General features: G+C 42.6%; 1 protein-coding gene and 1 long non-coding RNA gene across 5 annotated transcripts in view; both read right to left on the bottom strand.

Annotated features, from left to right (window-relative positions):
- TNN (tenascin N) overlaps positions 1-7,634 on the bottom strand; it is a 72,598-nt gene extending 64,964 nt beyond the window's left edge. For 3 of the 4 annotated variants that reach the window (XM_033197316.1, XM_033197317.1, XM_033197319.1), the window contains exon 1: positions 7,418-7,634. The gene's annotated coding sequence lies outside the window, so the exon portion shown is untranslated. The remainder of the gene's footprint in view (positions 1-7,417) is intronic. The other variant, XM_033197315.1, reaches the window with a different exon arrangement.
- A 791-nt stretch (positions 7,635-8,425) lies between these two features.
- LOC117075438 overlaps positions 8,426-16,950 on the bottom strand; it is a 48,259-nt gene continuing 39,734 nt past the window's right edge. The window contains exon 3 of the long non-coding RNA XR_004434000.1: positions 8,426-8,496. This is a non-coding gene — a long non-coding RNA (uncharacterized LOC117075438). The remainder of the gene's footprint in view (positions 8,497-16,950) is intronic.

The following is a 16,950-nucleotide window of genomic DNA, read 5'->3' as shown; positions in this document are numbered from 1 at the left end:
CTATATTGATCATAAAAGGAAGAAATATTTCTAGCCACTAAGCCAAATTCTGGTAATATGTAAAATGTTTTACTTTTAATAGTCATAATTCATTTAGTATCAGGAAGTTGAGGAAACAGGGGGCAAAGAGCCCTGGCAGAATAAAAGAAGAGGAAGAATCTCAATAGTATTAGATGCTAAATGTTATTTATTGAGTTGCTGCTACGTGCTAGGCATTGGCTAGGTGCATTAATCCGTGTAATTAATCCCCAGAGCTGCCATGTAAGCTCAGTGTTCCTCTCCTCACTTAAAAGGTAAGGAAACCAGATCTGAGAGGTAAAGTCATTTGCCAGCAGTTGCCCAACTAAAAGTGGCAGAGCCAGGATTCAAACGCAGACCCATCTGATTGTAAGCCTATGCTTGCTCTGCGTCAGTATGACGTTCTGATACAAATGACAAAAGAGAGCAGTTAGATACATGTCCCTATGCAATGCTTTCATCCGTTATACATGTTGTACCCAAGGGATGTGCCACCACTGTGAATTAAACAGAATAGTACCTATGAAGAGTTTTTCTTTGTATTACCCCTTTGCCCTCCCACTCCTTCGTGGTTCTTCCTATCACCAAAAGCATGTATTGTTGATAATAATAAGAGCTCACTTCTTCTGAGCACTGAGTGCATTTCAGGCACTGGACTCAACACCCAGCAGATGGAATGAAATAGTCAATGGGACACTTCTTGCTGTCTTGCAACTTGGACTATGGGTAATAAGTGCCTGCACATTTCTTTTCTCTTTTTTTTTTTTTTTTTTTTTTGAGACAGGGTCCCATTCTGTCACCCAAGCTGGAGTGCATTGGCGCAATTACGGCTCACTGCAACATCCACCTCCTGGGCTCCAGTGATCCTCCCACCTCAGTCTCCTGAGTAGCTGGGACTACAGGTATATGTCACTGTGCCTGGCTAATTTTTGTGGGTTTTTTGTAGAGATGGGGTTTCACCATGTTGCCCAACCTGGTCTCGAACTCCTGGGCTCAAGCAGTCTGTCCACCTCAGCTCCCCACCGTGAGCCACCGCACCTGGCGGTGCCCACACATTTCAAAGAGAGTGTGCTACTGGAGGTTTGGGGGTTGGGGGTGAGGTCGGGGTGAATTAGGTGGAGTGGCAGGCAAAGAGACCAGTGCCTGATTCTGGCCCAGAGGAATTCACAGAGGGAAGCTTGGCTGGAACAGGCTGCATGGCAGACAGAGGAAGGGGGCTGCAGTGTGAGAGGCCTGAAACTCAGACTTTGGCAAGGCCAAGTTGATGTCACAGAAATGAGGCATGTTAGAGCTGCCAAGAGGGCAGTTGAGGGCCCGAGCTGAGGTGCATGTCCACCGTTCAGCAGGAGTGTGCCACCCCAAGGGGGCGACTGCAGGAGGACATGCTCAGTGGGTGGGAAGGGGAATATCTAAAGATCCCACAGAAGCTCCCCACAAAGGAGGGGTGGCCCAGCACTGGGAGCATTCGCCATAACAAGGGCATCCAACGGAGGGAACCACAACAGCCCCAGTAAAGTAAAAATGCCCTCTTCTTCTTTTCTAATCCCCACCTTGCCCCAGGCAGCAGCAACCTGTTGAAGCCAGAAGCAGCCATGCATGTTAGGGAGAGAGAAATGGAGGGAGGAAAGCACCAAGCCCCTTCCCTCCAGCTTCTCTGCAGGTTCCAGCATCAGGTCTGAGCTGAGAAAGAAAAGATGTGACCTGGATGACAGACTGAGGCTCAATGCTGAAATGGACTTGCCTTCCTTCATAAAAGCAATTCTCTTCTAAGACCAAAAGCTACCAGAAAAGCTCTGGAAGCTGCTTGAGATTTGTGTCAGAGGATGGAGGGAGTGGGAAGCCAGGAGAATGAATTGGAAGGCAGGTGTAGGATAAAAATAATGATATTTCACAATGGCCATCCTTAAACGTTCATTGCAAAGATAAAAGCCACACACTTTTCTCCACTTGATCCCCAGGATAGGAACTGAGGCTCAGTGGCATCGAGCAACATGTCCTGATTATGCCATTGATGAGCACACGGCCACAGATGCAACCCCAGGTGCACAGTTTCCAGCAATGGAGCCATTAACCCCTGTGCACTTCTGCCGTTCCCTAGTAACAACTCATATTGATCTCTGAAGTACCTATGTGTTCATGGCAGCATATGAGTTTCCACTATCCAAAAATCTTCTTCCTGGGCAAAAATAGGGCTGAAAAAGCAGACTTCCCTGCCCATGCTTTCCATCCCACCCCCCACCCCCAGCCTGAGACACAAATGGAGTGCAGATGGTTTTCTGAAGAAGTTCTCAACGAACGCAACAACAAAAAAAAGGCCATGGACTCTTGCCATAAACCACAGCAAGGCTGCCCAGAGCCCAGGTCTACAGCATTTGTTTTTGTAGCCTGGAATATGAGAAACCCCAGAAGTCCCTGTTGGAGCCCTTGGTGTTGCCTGTCCTTCTGATTTGTAACAAGATGTCCTCATTAATTACTGCCTCTCAGATTCCAAAAGTTGCACTCAGATTTTCCTGGGTAGGTTGATTGTTCGAAAGAAGATGAGAGCAAGGGAAATCCTCAACCTAACACTCTGTCAAGTGTAATGAGAAAGAATAGAAGCCTGCTGGCTCTCACTTCAACACGTGGCAGGAGAGAGACTCCTTGTTTAACAGCAGAAGGGAAGGACGACTTCATCAACTCTTTCAGTATGCACAGCAAACCACAGGCTGAGCTCCGCGACGGTGGGGAGGGGGCAGAGAGGGCAGAAGATTTTTGTGAGCAAAATGCAGGATGATACATTTCCAAATAGGGAGGATTATTCTACTGAGGGGTATTTTCCCATGGAAAGTTGGGTAAATTCTTCAGGGATGCATGAAGCAAAGGGCATTTACATGCAGGAAATGTGTATGCAGGAACCACAGAAAACCAGTTGTCCCCAATAATCACTGTCTTACAGAGGCTAGTCATGCCTTTAATTCTAACTGCAGGAGAGGTGTTGGGTGGTGTGGGAAGCTGGGAGGGAGGGATACATTAGACTCAGGAACAAATGCTTCATTGTATTGCTTTTACCAGAACGGCTCTTTGAGGGGTACATGACTGACCACAGATGGTCCCCCTACTTCTGCCTTCAGATGTTGCAGGGCTCTATGCTTCAGCTGTGTTCTCTCTTGGTATCTGCATCTACCCCTGTGGCTTTAATTTCTAGCCAAATATTGACAGCCACCAAATCTGTATGCATGTTCCTAGCCCAGGCATCCTTGTGAGTTCAGAGATGACAGAGATGGCCATGACTGTGTTGATCCCCTCTGTATCACCAGCCTCATAGCACAGTCCTGTCAAAGTAATATTTTGTGAAGTAAATAGTAATAGCCACTGGATTTGTGTGTGTGTGTGTGTGTGTGGTGTGTGCGCGTGCGCTTATTAGATAATGGACATTGTGCCAAACGCTATAAAAATTATCCTCATTTAATCCTCAAAATCCTGAGAGTCAGTTGATATCATTCTTTGTGACAGGTCCTCAGAGAAGTTAAGTTATTTGCCAAAGGACACACAGCTAAAAAGCAGCAGAGCTGGGATCATACACCAGGTCTGTCCACTACCCACATCTGTGTTCTTTATCTCTCTGTTATATGTCCTATATATATAAAAAACAAAACAAACAAATAAACAAACAAAAAACACCAAATGTCCTCTGTTCTGCCACGTGTTTTTAAGAGAGGGTTTTTTTTTCCTGAAAATAAAAGAAACCCAAGGTATAAATTGGGTTTTCAGTTAAAAATTAATAAATCAATAACTAAATCCTGTGCCTGTACTTCCTCTGAGTGGTGCCAAGGATGATCCACTGGGAACATGAATTGTATTTCCCTCATATGGAGGTTAAGTCCCAGTCACTTCTCATGAAAAGCTGGAGGATTCCCTTCCTAGGAAACACCAAAGTGCACGGAGACTTCTGTCTGCAGGGGCAGATGGCATCTAAGCCTTGGCCAAGGAAGGAGGATGGCCCCTGAATCCTGATGGTCCTCTCGGACCCCAGGGGTGGATGGTCTCTGTGTCACCTCATTTTCCCCAAAGAAGGACACACACCCTGAGTCAGGAAAAAAATACTACTTACGCCAAAGAAGAGAGGTAGCCAATTTCTAGCCACTGTTACAGACCTTTATACTTAAATTCAGGGCTTTCTCTGGTTCCCTTATTATCTCATCCTGCCTTGACAGTTAACCACAAGAAAATGAAAGCACTGCTTTGGGTTTTAGAAAGAGTGTATCATCGTGGATTTCCAGCAGAGTCACTTAAGAAGATATTCTGTCCCCAAATGACAGGGTGGATATCATTAAACTATGAAGGAAAATGAGGGAGATGAGTGGCTAGGGATGCATCAATGTCACAAACACGGGCAAACTTGTCACTGCTTTCTTAACTCTCTTAGGCATATTTTGCTAATGATCTTCAGCTTGGGCCCTGGGTGACTCAGGGGTCTTCCTTGTACTTCCCAAGTAACCTGGTCCAGGACAGCAAGTTCTCAGCTGGCTGAGGAATCTACCCTGGTCCAACTCACCGTGAACTGGAGGCTTAGGCAACAGATTTCACCTCTGTATCTCTTTCTCCTTCAGATCCAAGAACATGGATATACAAGGGAGGTCTGTCTCTCCTAGGTTAAACTCCAGGGGAAGCAAGTACATACAAACGTTTTTATTTCTAGTCTCTGTGACGTTGAACTCTGTGCAAGCACTGCATATAGGATACAAGACAGCTAGGTGTGGACAAGAACGGAAATTTGGTTTTATGTGATAGGGCTTAGTACGGTCACATTCCGGGCATCACTCTGTCCCCCCATTCTCCTAGTTCTGTGGGACACCCAGAGAGTGCCCAGGAAGTCCTTGGAGATGACTCTCACACCAGCGTGCTAGAACCCTTTTCCTGGAGAGCCATCCAATCAAGTCTGCCCACCCACCTGAGGTTTGAAAAGATCAAGGATGGTGTCCTGACCCAGCCTCAGCGCTCAATCACTTTTTCAGGGGTGCCACAGGCTAATTTTGTTTTCTTTTGACAACTGACTCTTAATCTGCCTTGTAAAGGCTTAAATGGGTGATGATAATGGTAGCTACCATTTTCTATGCATTTATTACATGCCAGGCTCTGGGCAAAACACTTTAAAATCGCCTCTTAAACATCAGGCAAAGATGTTCACTTACCCCCAGAGGATGAATCACTTTTTCACAGCAAGAACTTCCTTTAGCTTTTGTGGGACCAACCTCGTGCACAATAACAAGATAAAATAGACCCAGGACCTAAATTCAGGAACCTTTCTCTCCCATATTCAACCAAACAGCCAGTTTCCAGAATGACTAAGTATTACTTTGTATACAATTAGCCCTAATATCCGTGGGTGTGAGAGGCATCAGATTAAAACAAAACAAAACAAAAACTCTGCAATTTCTTTCTTTATCTGTGTTTTTTTCCCCACATATTGAAGTAACTTTAAAGTTCCAGCCTTCTAGCAAGGAGGAGAGTGTTTGCTAATTTCCAAGCATTTGCACTGTTCCACTCACACGGGCTGAGTACAGATTCAAACGGTGGCTGGGCAGCATTAGCAGTGAGTCCACTGTGGCAGAAACAGCAAAGTCCCTGTCCATCCAGGGATCAGGCCTGAGATCTTAGCATCCTCAGCTCACAGACTGGTGGCTCCAGATGTTGCTACAGGACCTAAACCATGATCTCATGTCTGTATCCAGATCCTATAGGAGCCAAGGCTCTGGAATGAGCAGTGAATGGACAAAAGTTTCCACTGGGCCTGGGCACAATTTCTTCAGGCATCTTCTCAGAAACAGAGCTCTGCCCACCCTACATTTCAAACCACAGAGCAGCACTGGACTGGAAAACCAGAAGCCACAGGATGATTTGAAATTTGTTCTATTTTCCCTCCTTCGGGAGTCAGCCGCAGCCTACAAATTGGGGACAAAGCAGTACTTAGAGTTGTATGAAAGAATGCCAGGTGCCTTCTTTCCTTCTCTCCGGGAAAAATGATACCAGTATTGATACTCTATTTTTTCCTGTGTCTGACACTGTCACCTTGATTCTGAGTCTGCAACAAATGTCTGAATGTCAAGAGGCCAGCTATCAACATGTAGCCCTGACCGAGCAAGGTACCATCTGATGCCTTGGTGACACCTCAGCTTTTCCAAGAACCAGTGGATTTTAGGCACTATGGCTAATCTGTGTCCAGATGTGGGTAGTTTGTTACTTTTATGTTGGAACTTGTTCTTTTCTTTTAATGCTTATATAAGCAACACAGGTTTCATGCTTTTAAGTGAAACCCTGCCTGTTCTCATTCATTCTTTCTCCATCCTTCCCCCAGATCTCTCCCAAGCACAAAAATTAATAAATAAGTAAAAAGTAAGACCTCCAAAAACTAGTGTGGTTTTTTGTTTGTTTGTTTGTTTGTTTTGTTTTGTTTTGTTTTGTGACGGAGTTTTGCTCTTGTTGCCCAGGCTGGAGTGCAATGGTTCGATCTTGGCTCACCGCAACCTCCGCCTCCCGGGTTCAAGCAATTCTCCTGCCTCAGCCTCCCGAGTAGCTGGGATTACAGGCATGCGCCATCACGCCCGGCTAATATTTTGTATTTTTAGTAGAGATGGGGTTTCTCCATGTTTGTCAGGCTGGTCTCGAAATCTTAGCCTCAGGTGATCTGCCCACCTCAGCCTCCCAAAGTTCTGGGATTACAGGCGTGAGCCACCGTGCCTGGCCAAGTTTTTGAGATATCTTGAAATGTTTTCTTTGAGGTATTGTGAGGGTAATAGTATGGGGATTTGGAGAGAAGTTGTTGTCTAAACAAATAATAATTAAAACCTGTAAAATTAAACATCTGGATATACTTTAAAACTGTTCAAATGTGTTTGCAAACATCCCCTTAACTGATTCACACAAAATCCAGAAAACGGGAAAGTTATCCCAGCTTCCTAACCCTAACTAAAATAACCATTCTGTTTTAGGATTTAAAAGAATAATGAGATATAACAAATACTAAATTATCCACAAAGGGAGAGAGAGAGAAAGTTTTGACATTGTAAATAAGTTAAAAAGAAAAAAAGATGAGAAGGAACATCTTAAAGGAAATATTTTATACAAAAATGTTACTCCAGGTAGAAACTGATACAACACAGACTGCATCTGGCCAGGAAAGAAGATAACTATGCTTAGCCCTGACTGAGATTGGAGTATAATACTAAGGACGCAGCACATGGGTCCTGAGAGGTACCTCCCAATTCATTTTAACTCTTCGTGGAGTGGATAAGATACTAATTACACTGCCCAGATTTTCAGGCTCGGGAACGGAGGCACCTGAGCCACCACTTTTGAGCTCATCCACATTGGCCACCTTCCTCCCTCCAGTAAGTAAAGCTTGGGCAACTGGCACTCTTACCTGGGAGGCTGCTGGGTGCCTCTTCCAATGCTGCTGCTCCTGTGAGCTGGTCTCCTCCTGCCGCAGACCTTGGTACTTGCTGGTCGTCCCTCGTTCTCGTCTCTCCTTGGCTTCCCTCCCTGGGTTTAAATCCTGTCTAGGCCAGAGGAGGAGCAAACAGAGACTCCTGGTGTTTTCCTCCCTTCCCAGCAAGGGACTCTGCTAAAAGATAATGAGCAATTCCTTCTCTTATTCTAACTAGGAAAGAAAAATATATACATTTCCTTCTTCTTTTTCACTTTGATTACACAGCAGCTAAAAATACTGGAGGCTGTTTCCATTTAAGTGAATCCAGAAAAAGGATATTAAAAGAGTTTGCCGTCTCCTGGCCAGGAGCTGGGTCTTGGGGTTCAAAAGTGCATTTATAAAGTTTCTCTTTTTCTTGTTTCAGGCATTCTGGGACTTATTGCCTACTGCTTTCAAAATGGGAAAAAGTCTTTAGCACAGAAAGAAATGAGCGGAGACCCTCAGGGACAAAAGCTCTTCTGACTTCCCTCCTCCTTCATCCATCGTCTCACACTTGTGAGTGGCAGGGCTCTGAAGTGGGGGCAGGAGTAGCAGACTGGGGACATTCGGTCCCGCAAGTCCACTCTGACCCTCACCCCATCCCAAATGCCTCCCACATGACAACAGCACAAGAATTCCAAAACCAGGAAAGAATAGTCGTGCCCCTTTCTGGCTGCCCTTCCTCTTTTGCCCTCAGATGGACAGGCCTTCATCCTTCCAATGAGCCAGAATCATTTCAATAGGGCATGGGCTGACACCTGCTGCCCTTCCTTACACCCCATCCCTCTCCTGCTCTGTGGGAAGTAGATTCTGGAGTGCAGATCCACAACAAAATGAAGGAGACCATATGTTTCCAGTTCACCTATGTCAGCATCAAATGCTGCTGGAGGGAAAGGAGAAGGAGAGATGGGGGACCAAAAAGTGGCCCCCAGAAATTGGAGGGGGTGCCCCGAGTCAGCTTGCCTGTATCTGAAGCTTGTGTCTGCTACTTGCAAATGACCTTTGACAACTTCTTTGTGGCTCAGCTTACTCATCTGTAAAATAGGAAGAGTGTCTTATGGTTATTGTGAGGTTCAAATGAGTAGATGGGGTAAAGAACTTAGACTAGTCCCAAGACATAGTGAGGACTCGGTAAAGATTACCTGCTACCATGATTATTGTAATTTTTAAATTCTCCTTATGTATCCCACTAAATCATATTTGATCATCTCCACCTCAGTCCAGGTGGGTTCATAGTTCTCTGCCCTTCACTTACAACCATAAATAGTTCTGCTATCTGGCCCTGGAATCCAGGCCAGCCATACACAGAGGTGACCAGTGGGGTATGAACCAAGGTCACCAGAAAATTCCCCAACTCCCAAACATCTCTTTTCTCCCTTGGACTTTTTTCTCTGCTCCTTAAAAGGGAAAATCTCTTCTAGAGGATCCTAAGACTCTATTGCACCCTCAAGGTGCTCTCCTATTCTTAATTTCCTTTCACCAATTCTCCCCAAATGAGTGGTCTTCACCAACTCTCTCCATGACCCCATTTTCCATGCCTTCAATAGGAATAACTAAACCAGTGCACCACGCTCCTAAGAAGCCACCTTCTTCTAGCCTCTCCTTATTACAGTCGGTATTAGTTAGTTCCCTGTATTAGTTAGGACATGTAGCTGTAGCAAAGAGATGCTCCAATGCAGTGGCTTAACAACATAGATGATTTATCTCACATAACAGTAGAAGACAGTGGCCCAGGGCTGGTAGGGAAGTGCCGTCATCCACAGCACACACCCACTACGCTCTAGGGCCATCGTCTCTCAGCCAATAGGAAGGGCAAAGGGATGAGGGCAGATGGAAGTGCATGCTCATTCCTTACAAACACAAAAACAAAAACTTTTTATACTTACTTCAGACTTGCAGAAAAATTGCAAGAATATTAAAAGAATCCCTGTATAACCTTCACTCACATTCTCCAAGTGTTAGCATTTTATCATACTTACTTTATCATTCATTCTCTCTTAATAATTTTCCCCAAAAACATTTGAAAGCAAATTAAATACATGATTTATCTCTTTACCCCCTTATGTCTAAAAAACTGCAGTACAGGGTGTTTCCCACCAACAAGGGCATACTCTCCCATAACCTCAGTACAATGATCCAAGTCAGGAATTGATATTGACATAATACTATTGTCTAATTTCCAGACTATATTCAAATGACATTGATTGTTTCTCTAATGTCTTTTATAGCAAAAGAAGAATAATTTACTGGCCCAGGATTCAATTCAGGATAATTAATTGCATTTGGTTGTCCTGTCTTTAAAATTTCCTTAAATTGGAATAGTTCTTCAGTCTTTGTCTTACATGACCTTAACATTTTTTAAAGAGAAAACGTCAGTTATTTTGAAGAATGTCCTCAGTTTGCATTTGTGTGGTGTTTCTTCAGGCCTAGATTTAGGCTATGCATTTTTGGCAGGCAGCAGCAGAAGCGTGTCTTTTGATCCATCACACCAGGGGACACTTGATGGCAGTCTGTCCCCACGTTGGTGATGTTACCTTGGACCACTTGGTTAGGGTGATATCTGCCAGGTTTCTCCACAGTAAATATTTGCCCCCTTTTATTTAACAGGTATATTGTGGGATGATGTTTTTAAACCATGTAAATATTCTGCTTCTTTTCCTATTTTCACCCATTAGTTTTAACATCCATTGTTGATTCTTGCCTGGAATGATTACTACTACGGTGGCTGCCAAATGATGATTTTCCTAATTTCATCTTTCCTTTTATGTTTATTAGATAGAATTCTATTATAAAAAACAATTTTTCTTTCCCCACCTTTATTTTATCAATGACTTTATATTCAAAGTGACTCATATTCTTTTTTTTATTCTATGGGTTATATTCCTGTACTATCATTATTTTGTTGCTCAAATTGCCCCAGATTTGGCCAGGGGGAACCCTTCAAGCTGGTTCCTGTGTGCTTTTAACACACTTCCATCATTCTTTGAGTGTTTCTTTACTTTTGGCACAGCAAGATATTCCAGGCTTATCTTGCACTTCTCCTACCCAGTCCTTTAAAAGCAGCCATTTCTCCAAGAAGCTTTATTTATTTCCATTAGAGAATTATGCACTTTTTGGATAACCCTAGAAAAGGTACACATCACTTCTCCTGCATCCCATTGGCCAGAATTTAGCCAGTGTGCACATAGAGCTGCCAGAGAGGCTGGCACAGTGGTTGTGTTCCACTGAACTTCAGGAGCTCTGAGTAAAGAAAAGGAAGAAAGAATAGGGGTTGGTGGGCAGCTTGAAGTCTGCCACAGAGCCTACCCAATCACACTGGCAAAGTGTTCTCCCTGAATTCCCAAATCTAATCATATCATTTCCCTGCCCCAAAGAGTTCCCTGTCCAGAAACTCTCACTTACAGGATTAAGCTTCTAAAGTTCTCTGTAACTGCCCCATCATGCCCCTTCCTATGCACCTCCATATCCAAATTATTCCCCTGCTATTTACAAATACAAACCATCAGGTTTTTCATTTTTTAGTTATTTTGTGAGACAGAGTCTCACTCTGTTGCCCAGGCTGGAGTGCAGTGGTGAGATCTCAGCTCACTGCAACCTCCAACTCCAGGTTCAAGTGATTCTCCTGTCTTAGCCTCTCGAGTAGCTGGGATTACAGGCACCCACCACCACACCTGGCTAATTTTAATTTTTTTAGTAGAGGCGGGGTTTCTTCATGCTGCCCAGGCTGGCCTCGAACTCCTGACCTCAGGTGATCCACCTGCCTCGGCCTCTGAGAGTGCTAGGATTACAGGCGTGAGCCACCACACCTGGCCCAAACCATCAGTTTTAACCAACTCAGCCTCCTCTCAGTCCCTGGTAAACATGATGCTCCTCCCCTTTTCCAGACATTGGTCATGCAGCCCCGACTTCTTGAAGTCAATCCCATCTCCACATCCAAGAGATCTGCTCAGATTTCCCCACTATAATCGCCCAAATCAATGTGAAATGTTTACTTTTTTAACACCTGACTTCAGAGTTTTTCTTAGAGAGATAACTCTCTTTGTTCAGGAAAATACTTAGGATCCTTAGGACAAATTTGCAATGAAACAAACAAACAAACAAACCAAAAAAAAAAAAAAAATGCAAAACTGCTCTGCATGAAATAAATAGGAACTGGCAGTGGGAAAACAGAAAAGATTGTTGAGATTATGAAGGTCGTGAGGCTAAGGCCTGGGGAGGAGTGGGGCAGGTGAAATAGGAAAATCACCTTTAAGAACAAGAATGTCTACTCAATATTACATGGTTTGCTTTGCCTTTTTTTTTTTTTTTTTTTTTTTGAGACAGAGTCTCACTCTGTGGCCTAAGCTGGAGTGTAGTGACGCAATCTTGGCTCACTGCAACTTCTGCCTCCCAGGTTCAGTGATACTCCTGCCTCAGCCTCCCAAGTAACTGGGACCACAGATGCGAGCCACCATGCCTAATTTTTGTATTTTTAGTAGAGACAGGGTTTCACCATGTTGGCCAGGCTGGTCTCAAACTCCTGGCCTCAAGTGATCCACCTGCCTTGGCCTCGCAAAGTGCTGGGATTACAGGCCTGAGCCACCACCCCTGGCTTGCTTGCTTTGTTTTCTATAAATCCCTCTTCCTGGTTCCAAACCTTAAGTATTCCACCCACACAAATACTTTTTTAACTCATGTGATGGGGAAAGACAAACCAAAAGACAGGAGTTACATCACACATCTGGGTCAGCACTGCACAAGGAAATGTCCGTAAGATGTGAGGCATAGTGCAACAGACTTCAGAGAAAGCAGGAATTCAGGTCCAGGCATGACCCCTGGGATGTAAGCCCTTCACCCTGCCCAGGACAGAATCCAGAGGAGTTGGTGATGGATGTGGGAATGAGGAGATCTTGGATTTCTCACAAGTTGTAGGATTGAGATTGGAGCCAATTTTATTTAATTCCCTAAGAAAGCTGATCTTGGCTGACACCTGAGCTATAGGATTTCTTCTCAGAATTCTTCATTTAGAGACTTTCAGTAGTGGCTAGCTGTTAGTTGTGTCCACGCAGAGGCTCCTTAACTTCAGTATGAGCTCATGGAGAATGAGGACTTTTTTCTTTTATTGCCTTCACTACCTATGGTATTGTAAAGTAAATAACAAGCTACCCGAAATTCCATCATGACAGATTTATTCCTCAAGATGCCCAAGAACAAGGCAAATTCCCCAAACATATGGGTCCTACACCGTGGTAGCAGGTTCTATTTTGCCTGCCACCCTGACAGCCTTGCCCTCCTTCTTCTTCCCCAAGAACCCTAATTTTATTTTGATGTCTACTCACTGCCTCCTGATCTTGGTTGGGTTCAAGGAAGGGCTCTGACTGATCTAAGCCAATCAGGGTAATTTCATCACCCTTGCCAGTGACTAATTTAGGCAAGAACATGCAGTGAATTTGGGGGTTGGTGAGACAAAAAGGAGAGGACATCAATGGAGATTCAAGGAAAGGTTCCTTCACTCAAAAAAAAAAGAAAAAAAAAAAAGACCAGGCGTGGTGGCTTACACCTGCCATCCCGGCACTTTGGGAGGCCAAGGCAGGCAGATTGCTTGAGCCCATGATTTTGAGACCAGCTTGGGCAACATGATGAAGCCCCGTCTTAAAAAAAACAAACAACAACAACAACAACAAAACCCATGACAACAAACACAAAACACATACACAAAAATTAGCTGGGCATAGTGGTGTGAACCTGTAGTCCCAGCTACTCTCGAGGCTGAAGTAGGAGGATCACCTGAGCTCAGGAGGTCAAGGCTGCAGGGTGCTGTGAACATGACTCTGGACTCCAGCCTGGACAACAGAGTGAGATCCTGTATCAAAACAAAACAAAACAAAAAAATTCAAAAGAATTGGATATTGTCACATCTACAAAGAACACCTGGAACTGTGGCAGACACCTTATAACCAACCGTAAGGGGTGCTAGCCAAAGACAAAGAAAACACACCAAGGATGTCGGAACAGAAAATGGAGGAAATCCCATTTTTTTATGATGTTGCTATCCTGCTGAATTAACCACCTCTCAAGTTTTCCTACTTCAGAACCCTCTTGAATCAGGAATTTGTTTTTTAGAGCTGCTAGCATTCTAAGGGATTCAGATTTTTTTTTTTTTCTTAGTAACATGTAAACGGAAAAATGATACAACAGCCTATACTCAAACTAGGGGAATAGTTTAACATGAAACTAATTTCAACTCATTTTGTCCAAATAGTATATACCCCATTCCAGAACAACCCGGAAAAAAGTCACTGATTCTAATGATGGTTCAACCAACATGTTATTATGTTTTATTTTATTTGACAAACATGTAGGAGAAAGCATTCCAACTTCAGTCATCTGTGGTCATCTCTAATTGTATTCATCCTAAGAAATCATCAAAAACCCAATAGGCCAATGTGCTGGCTCTAACGGAACCTGAATCCGTTGTCTAGTTTGGAGACCTAGAGCTGCTCTCAGCTGGTTTTGATCTGTTTGAGCTGGCTGGAAGATATGTCTTCCTATCTTTAATTAGGATTCTGCTGAATCTAAAAGAACTGAAACCAAAGCTGAACAGACATCTAGGGTCAAGATCTTGTGTTGGCTCTGTCTCTCTCTGATTTTCTCTCTCTGTATGTGTGCGTGTGTGTGTGCGCACGTGCGCCATAAATTATATTTATTATGTACCCATAGGATCATTTTCTTCTTATTCATTCTTTGTAATGGATACTGAATTCAAATCTTTAATAGTGCTTACAGAGATGCGCCATCTTTGACTTTAGATGTGTGTGCCTGTAAAAACAGAGAAGAGAATGTGGGATTCAGCAAAGAAGGTTTATTACTCCCTTCAAGGCAATGGAAGACCTTATCAATATTTCCTTCTCTTGGGTCAATATATTTTGATATCCGTCTCAGTAGAAGTCAATATCTTCTCATTCCAAACCTCTTTTAGCAATAGCAGTTGCTATGAGCCAATGACCTGGTGTGTGAAATTAGAAATCTGCATTTGTAGCTAGGGACCCGGAACCTAGGGGATGACATTTCGATCCTTAGAAGGCTCTTCATGCATTACTTGCCCATATGTTGCTATTTTGTAAATATCATTATTTTCATGATAAAAGTAACTTATTATTGTAGACTAACCAGAAAATGCATAAAAATATAAAAAATTAACATTTTCTGTAATTTTCACAACCAGAAATAACCAGTAATTTTTTTCAACAAATGTTTTCATATAAGGAGGGACATATAATATCTGTGCACGTACATAAAAACATGATTAAACAATTAAGATTATATTATATAGGGAATTTTTTCTGCTGTTTGTTCTTTATATAGTAACTTTTTTCTCCATTTTCTTACATTTGTTTTAAAAGACATGCTTTTTAAAGTTGCTCAGCATTCTAGTATATACATCAAATGTATGGGGTAAGGGACTGGTTGCAGAGGGACACAAAGAAATTTAGGGGAGTACTGGAAATGTTGTATATCTTGATCGTGGTGGTTGTCATAGGACTTTATACTTTGCCAAAACTCATTGAACTGTACATTTTACAAGTATAAGTTTTAATATACATATAAATTATATCTCAATAAACCTGACTTAAGAAGAAACAAATGAAAAGACTTGCTGAAGGATCCCCACATAATCTGACTCAGTGTTGCCCAGGTCTTGGTCTACCCTATAATTCTCTCAGTCTTGGCAGCACACGGTAATCACTTGGGAAGTTTTAATAAAAGAAATTGGCAGTGTTGGGGTGGGGAAGAGAACCAGAGATTTAATTGACCACGGGTCAAACCCAAGAACTGTATTTTGTAAACGTTTCCCTCGTGGTTCTAAAATGCGCAAGTGCGTAGCCAGAGTTCAGAACTACTGATCTACACTATAAGTCATTTAGATCAGGGAGGCAGGAGGATAAAAAATGGAGAAAGTAAATTTCATAACCATAATATCATTTTATATAATAAATTTCATAAATTAAACATTTATTAGTTCACTGATTTTCTTTGTCTTATTTTCCCCAAAGCCCTGAGATAGTCATATATATATATGTTTGTTTGTTTTTTTCAGACAGTTTTGCTCTTGGCTCTTGTTGCCCAGGCTGAAGTGCTGTGGTTAAGATCTCGGCTCACTGCAACCTCCGCCTCCCGGGTTCAAGCGATTCTCCTGCCTCAGCCTCCCAAGTCGCTGGGGTTACAGGCACAGTCCACCACACCCGGCTAATTCTTTGTACTTTTAGTGGAAACAGGGTTTCACCATGTTAGCCAGGCTGGTCTCGAACTCCTGACCTCAAGTGATCCACCTGCCTTGGCCTCCCAAAGTGCTGGGATTACAGGCATGAGTCACTGTGCCAGCCATTATATATTTTTTGAGATTTACTTCATATACCATAAAATGTATGCTTTTAATATTTTGATCTAACAGTTCTTAGTGTGTTCACAAGGTTGAAGAGCCATCAGCATTATCTAATTTGGGAACATTTTTATCAACTCAAAAAGAAACTCCACACCTATTAGCAGTCACTTCCCACTTCCCCCTCCCCCAGGCCATGACAACCACTCATCTACTTTCTATCTCTATGGATTTGTCTGTTCTGGACATTTCATATAAATTGAATCATGCAATATGTGGCCTTTAGTGTCTGGCTTCTCTCACTGAGTGTAATGTTTTCAAGATATATCCATGTTGTAGCATATATAAGAATTTCATTCCTTTTCATGGCTAAATAATATTTTATCATATGGATATACCACATTTTGTTTACCTATTCATCAATTGATGAAGATTTGGGTTGTTTCAACTTTTTGGCTTTTATTAATAATGGTGCTAAGAACATTTGTGTTGAAGTTTTTATGCAGATAAATGATTTTATTTGTCTTTGATATTTGGATATTTAACTAGGAGTTTCTGGGGAATGTGGTCTCTCTATATTTAATTTTTTGAGAACTACCAAATGGTTTTCCAAAGTGGCTGCACCATTTTATATTCCCACCAACAATGCATAAAAATTCCAATTTTTCTGTGTCCCCACCAGCACTTATTATTATTTGTCTTTTTTTTATAGTGGGTCTGAAATGCTATGGTACAGTTTTTATTTTCCTTTCTCTAATGATTAATGATGCTGAACATCTATTCATGTGCTTATTGAACATTTGTATATCTTCTTTGGATAATTCTTTGCCCATTGTTTCATTTGGGTTTTGGTTTTTGTTTTTGTTTTTTGGTTTTTATTGTTGAGTTGTAAGAGTTCTTCATATATTCAGGATACTAGACTTTTAATAGATAGATGGTTTGCAAACATTTTCTCCCATTCCTAGATTATCTTTTCACTTTCTTTTTTTATTATTATACTTTATGTTCCAGGGTACATGTGCACAACGTGCAAGTTTGTTACATGTGTATACATGTGACATGTTGGTGTGCTGCACCCATTAACTCGTCATTTACATTAGGTATATCTCCTAATGCTACCCCTCCCCCC

This window comes from Trachypithecus francoisi, unplaced genomic scaffold (assembly GCF_009764315.1).
Source record: "Trachypithecus francoisi isolate TF-2019V2 unplaced genomic scaffold, Tfra_2.0 Lachesis_group5, whole genome shotgun sequence".
NCBI classification, from domain to species: domain Eukaryota; kingdom Metazoa; phylum Chordata; class Mammalia; order Primates; family Cercopithecidae; genus Trachypithecus; species Trachypithecus francoisi.
The sequence above is the reverse complement of the archived record's forward strand: the minus strand, read 5'-3'. Positions and strand labels throughout refer to the sequence as shown.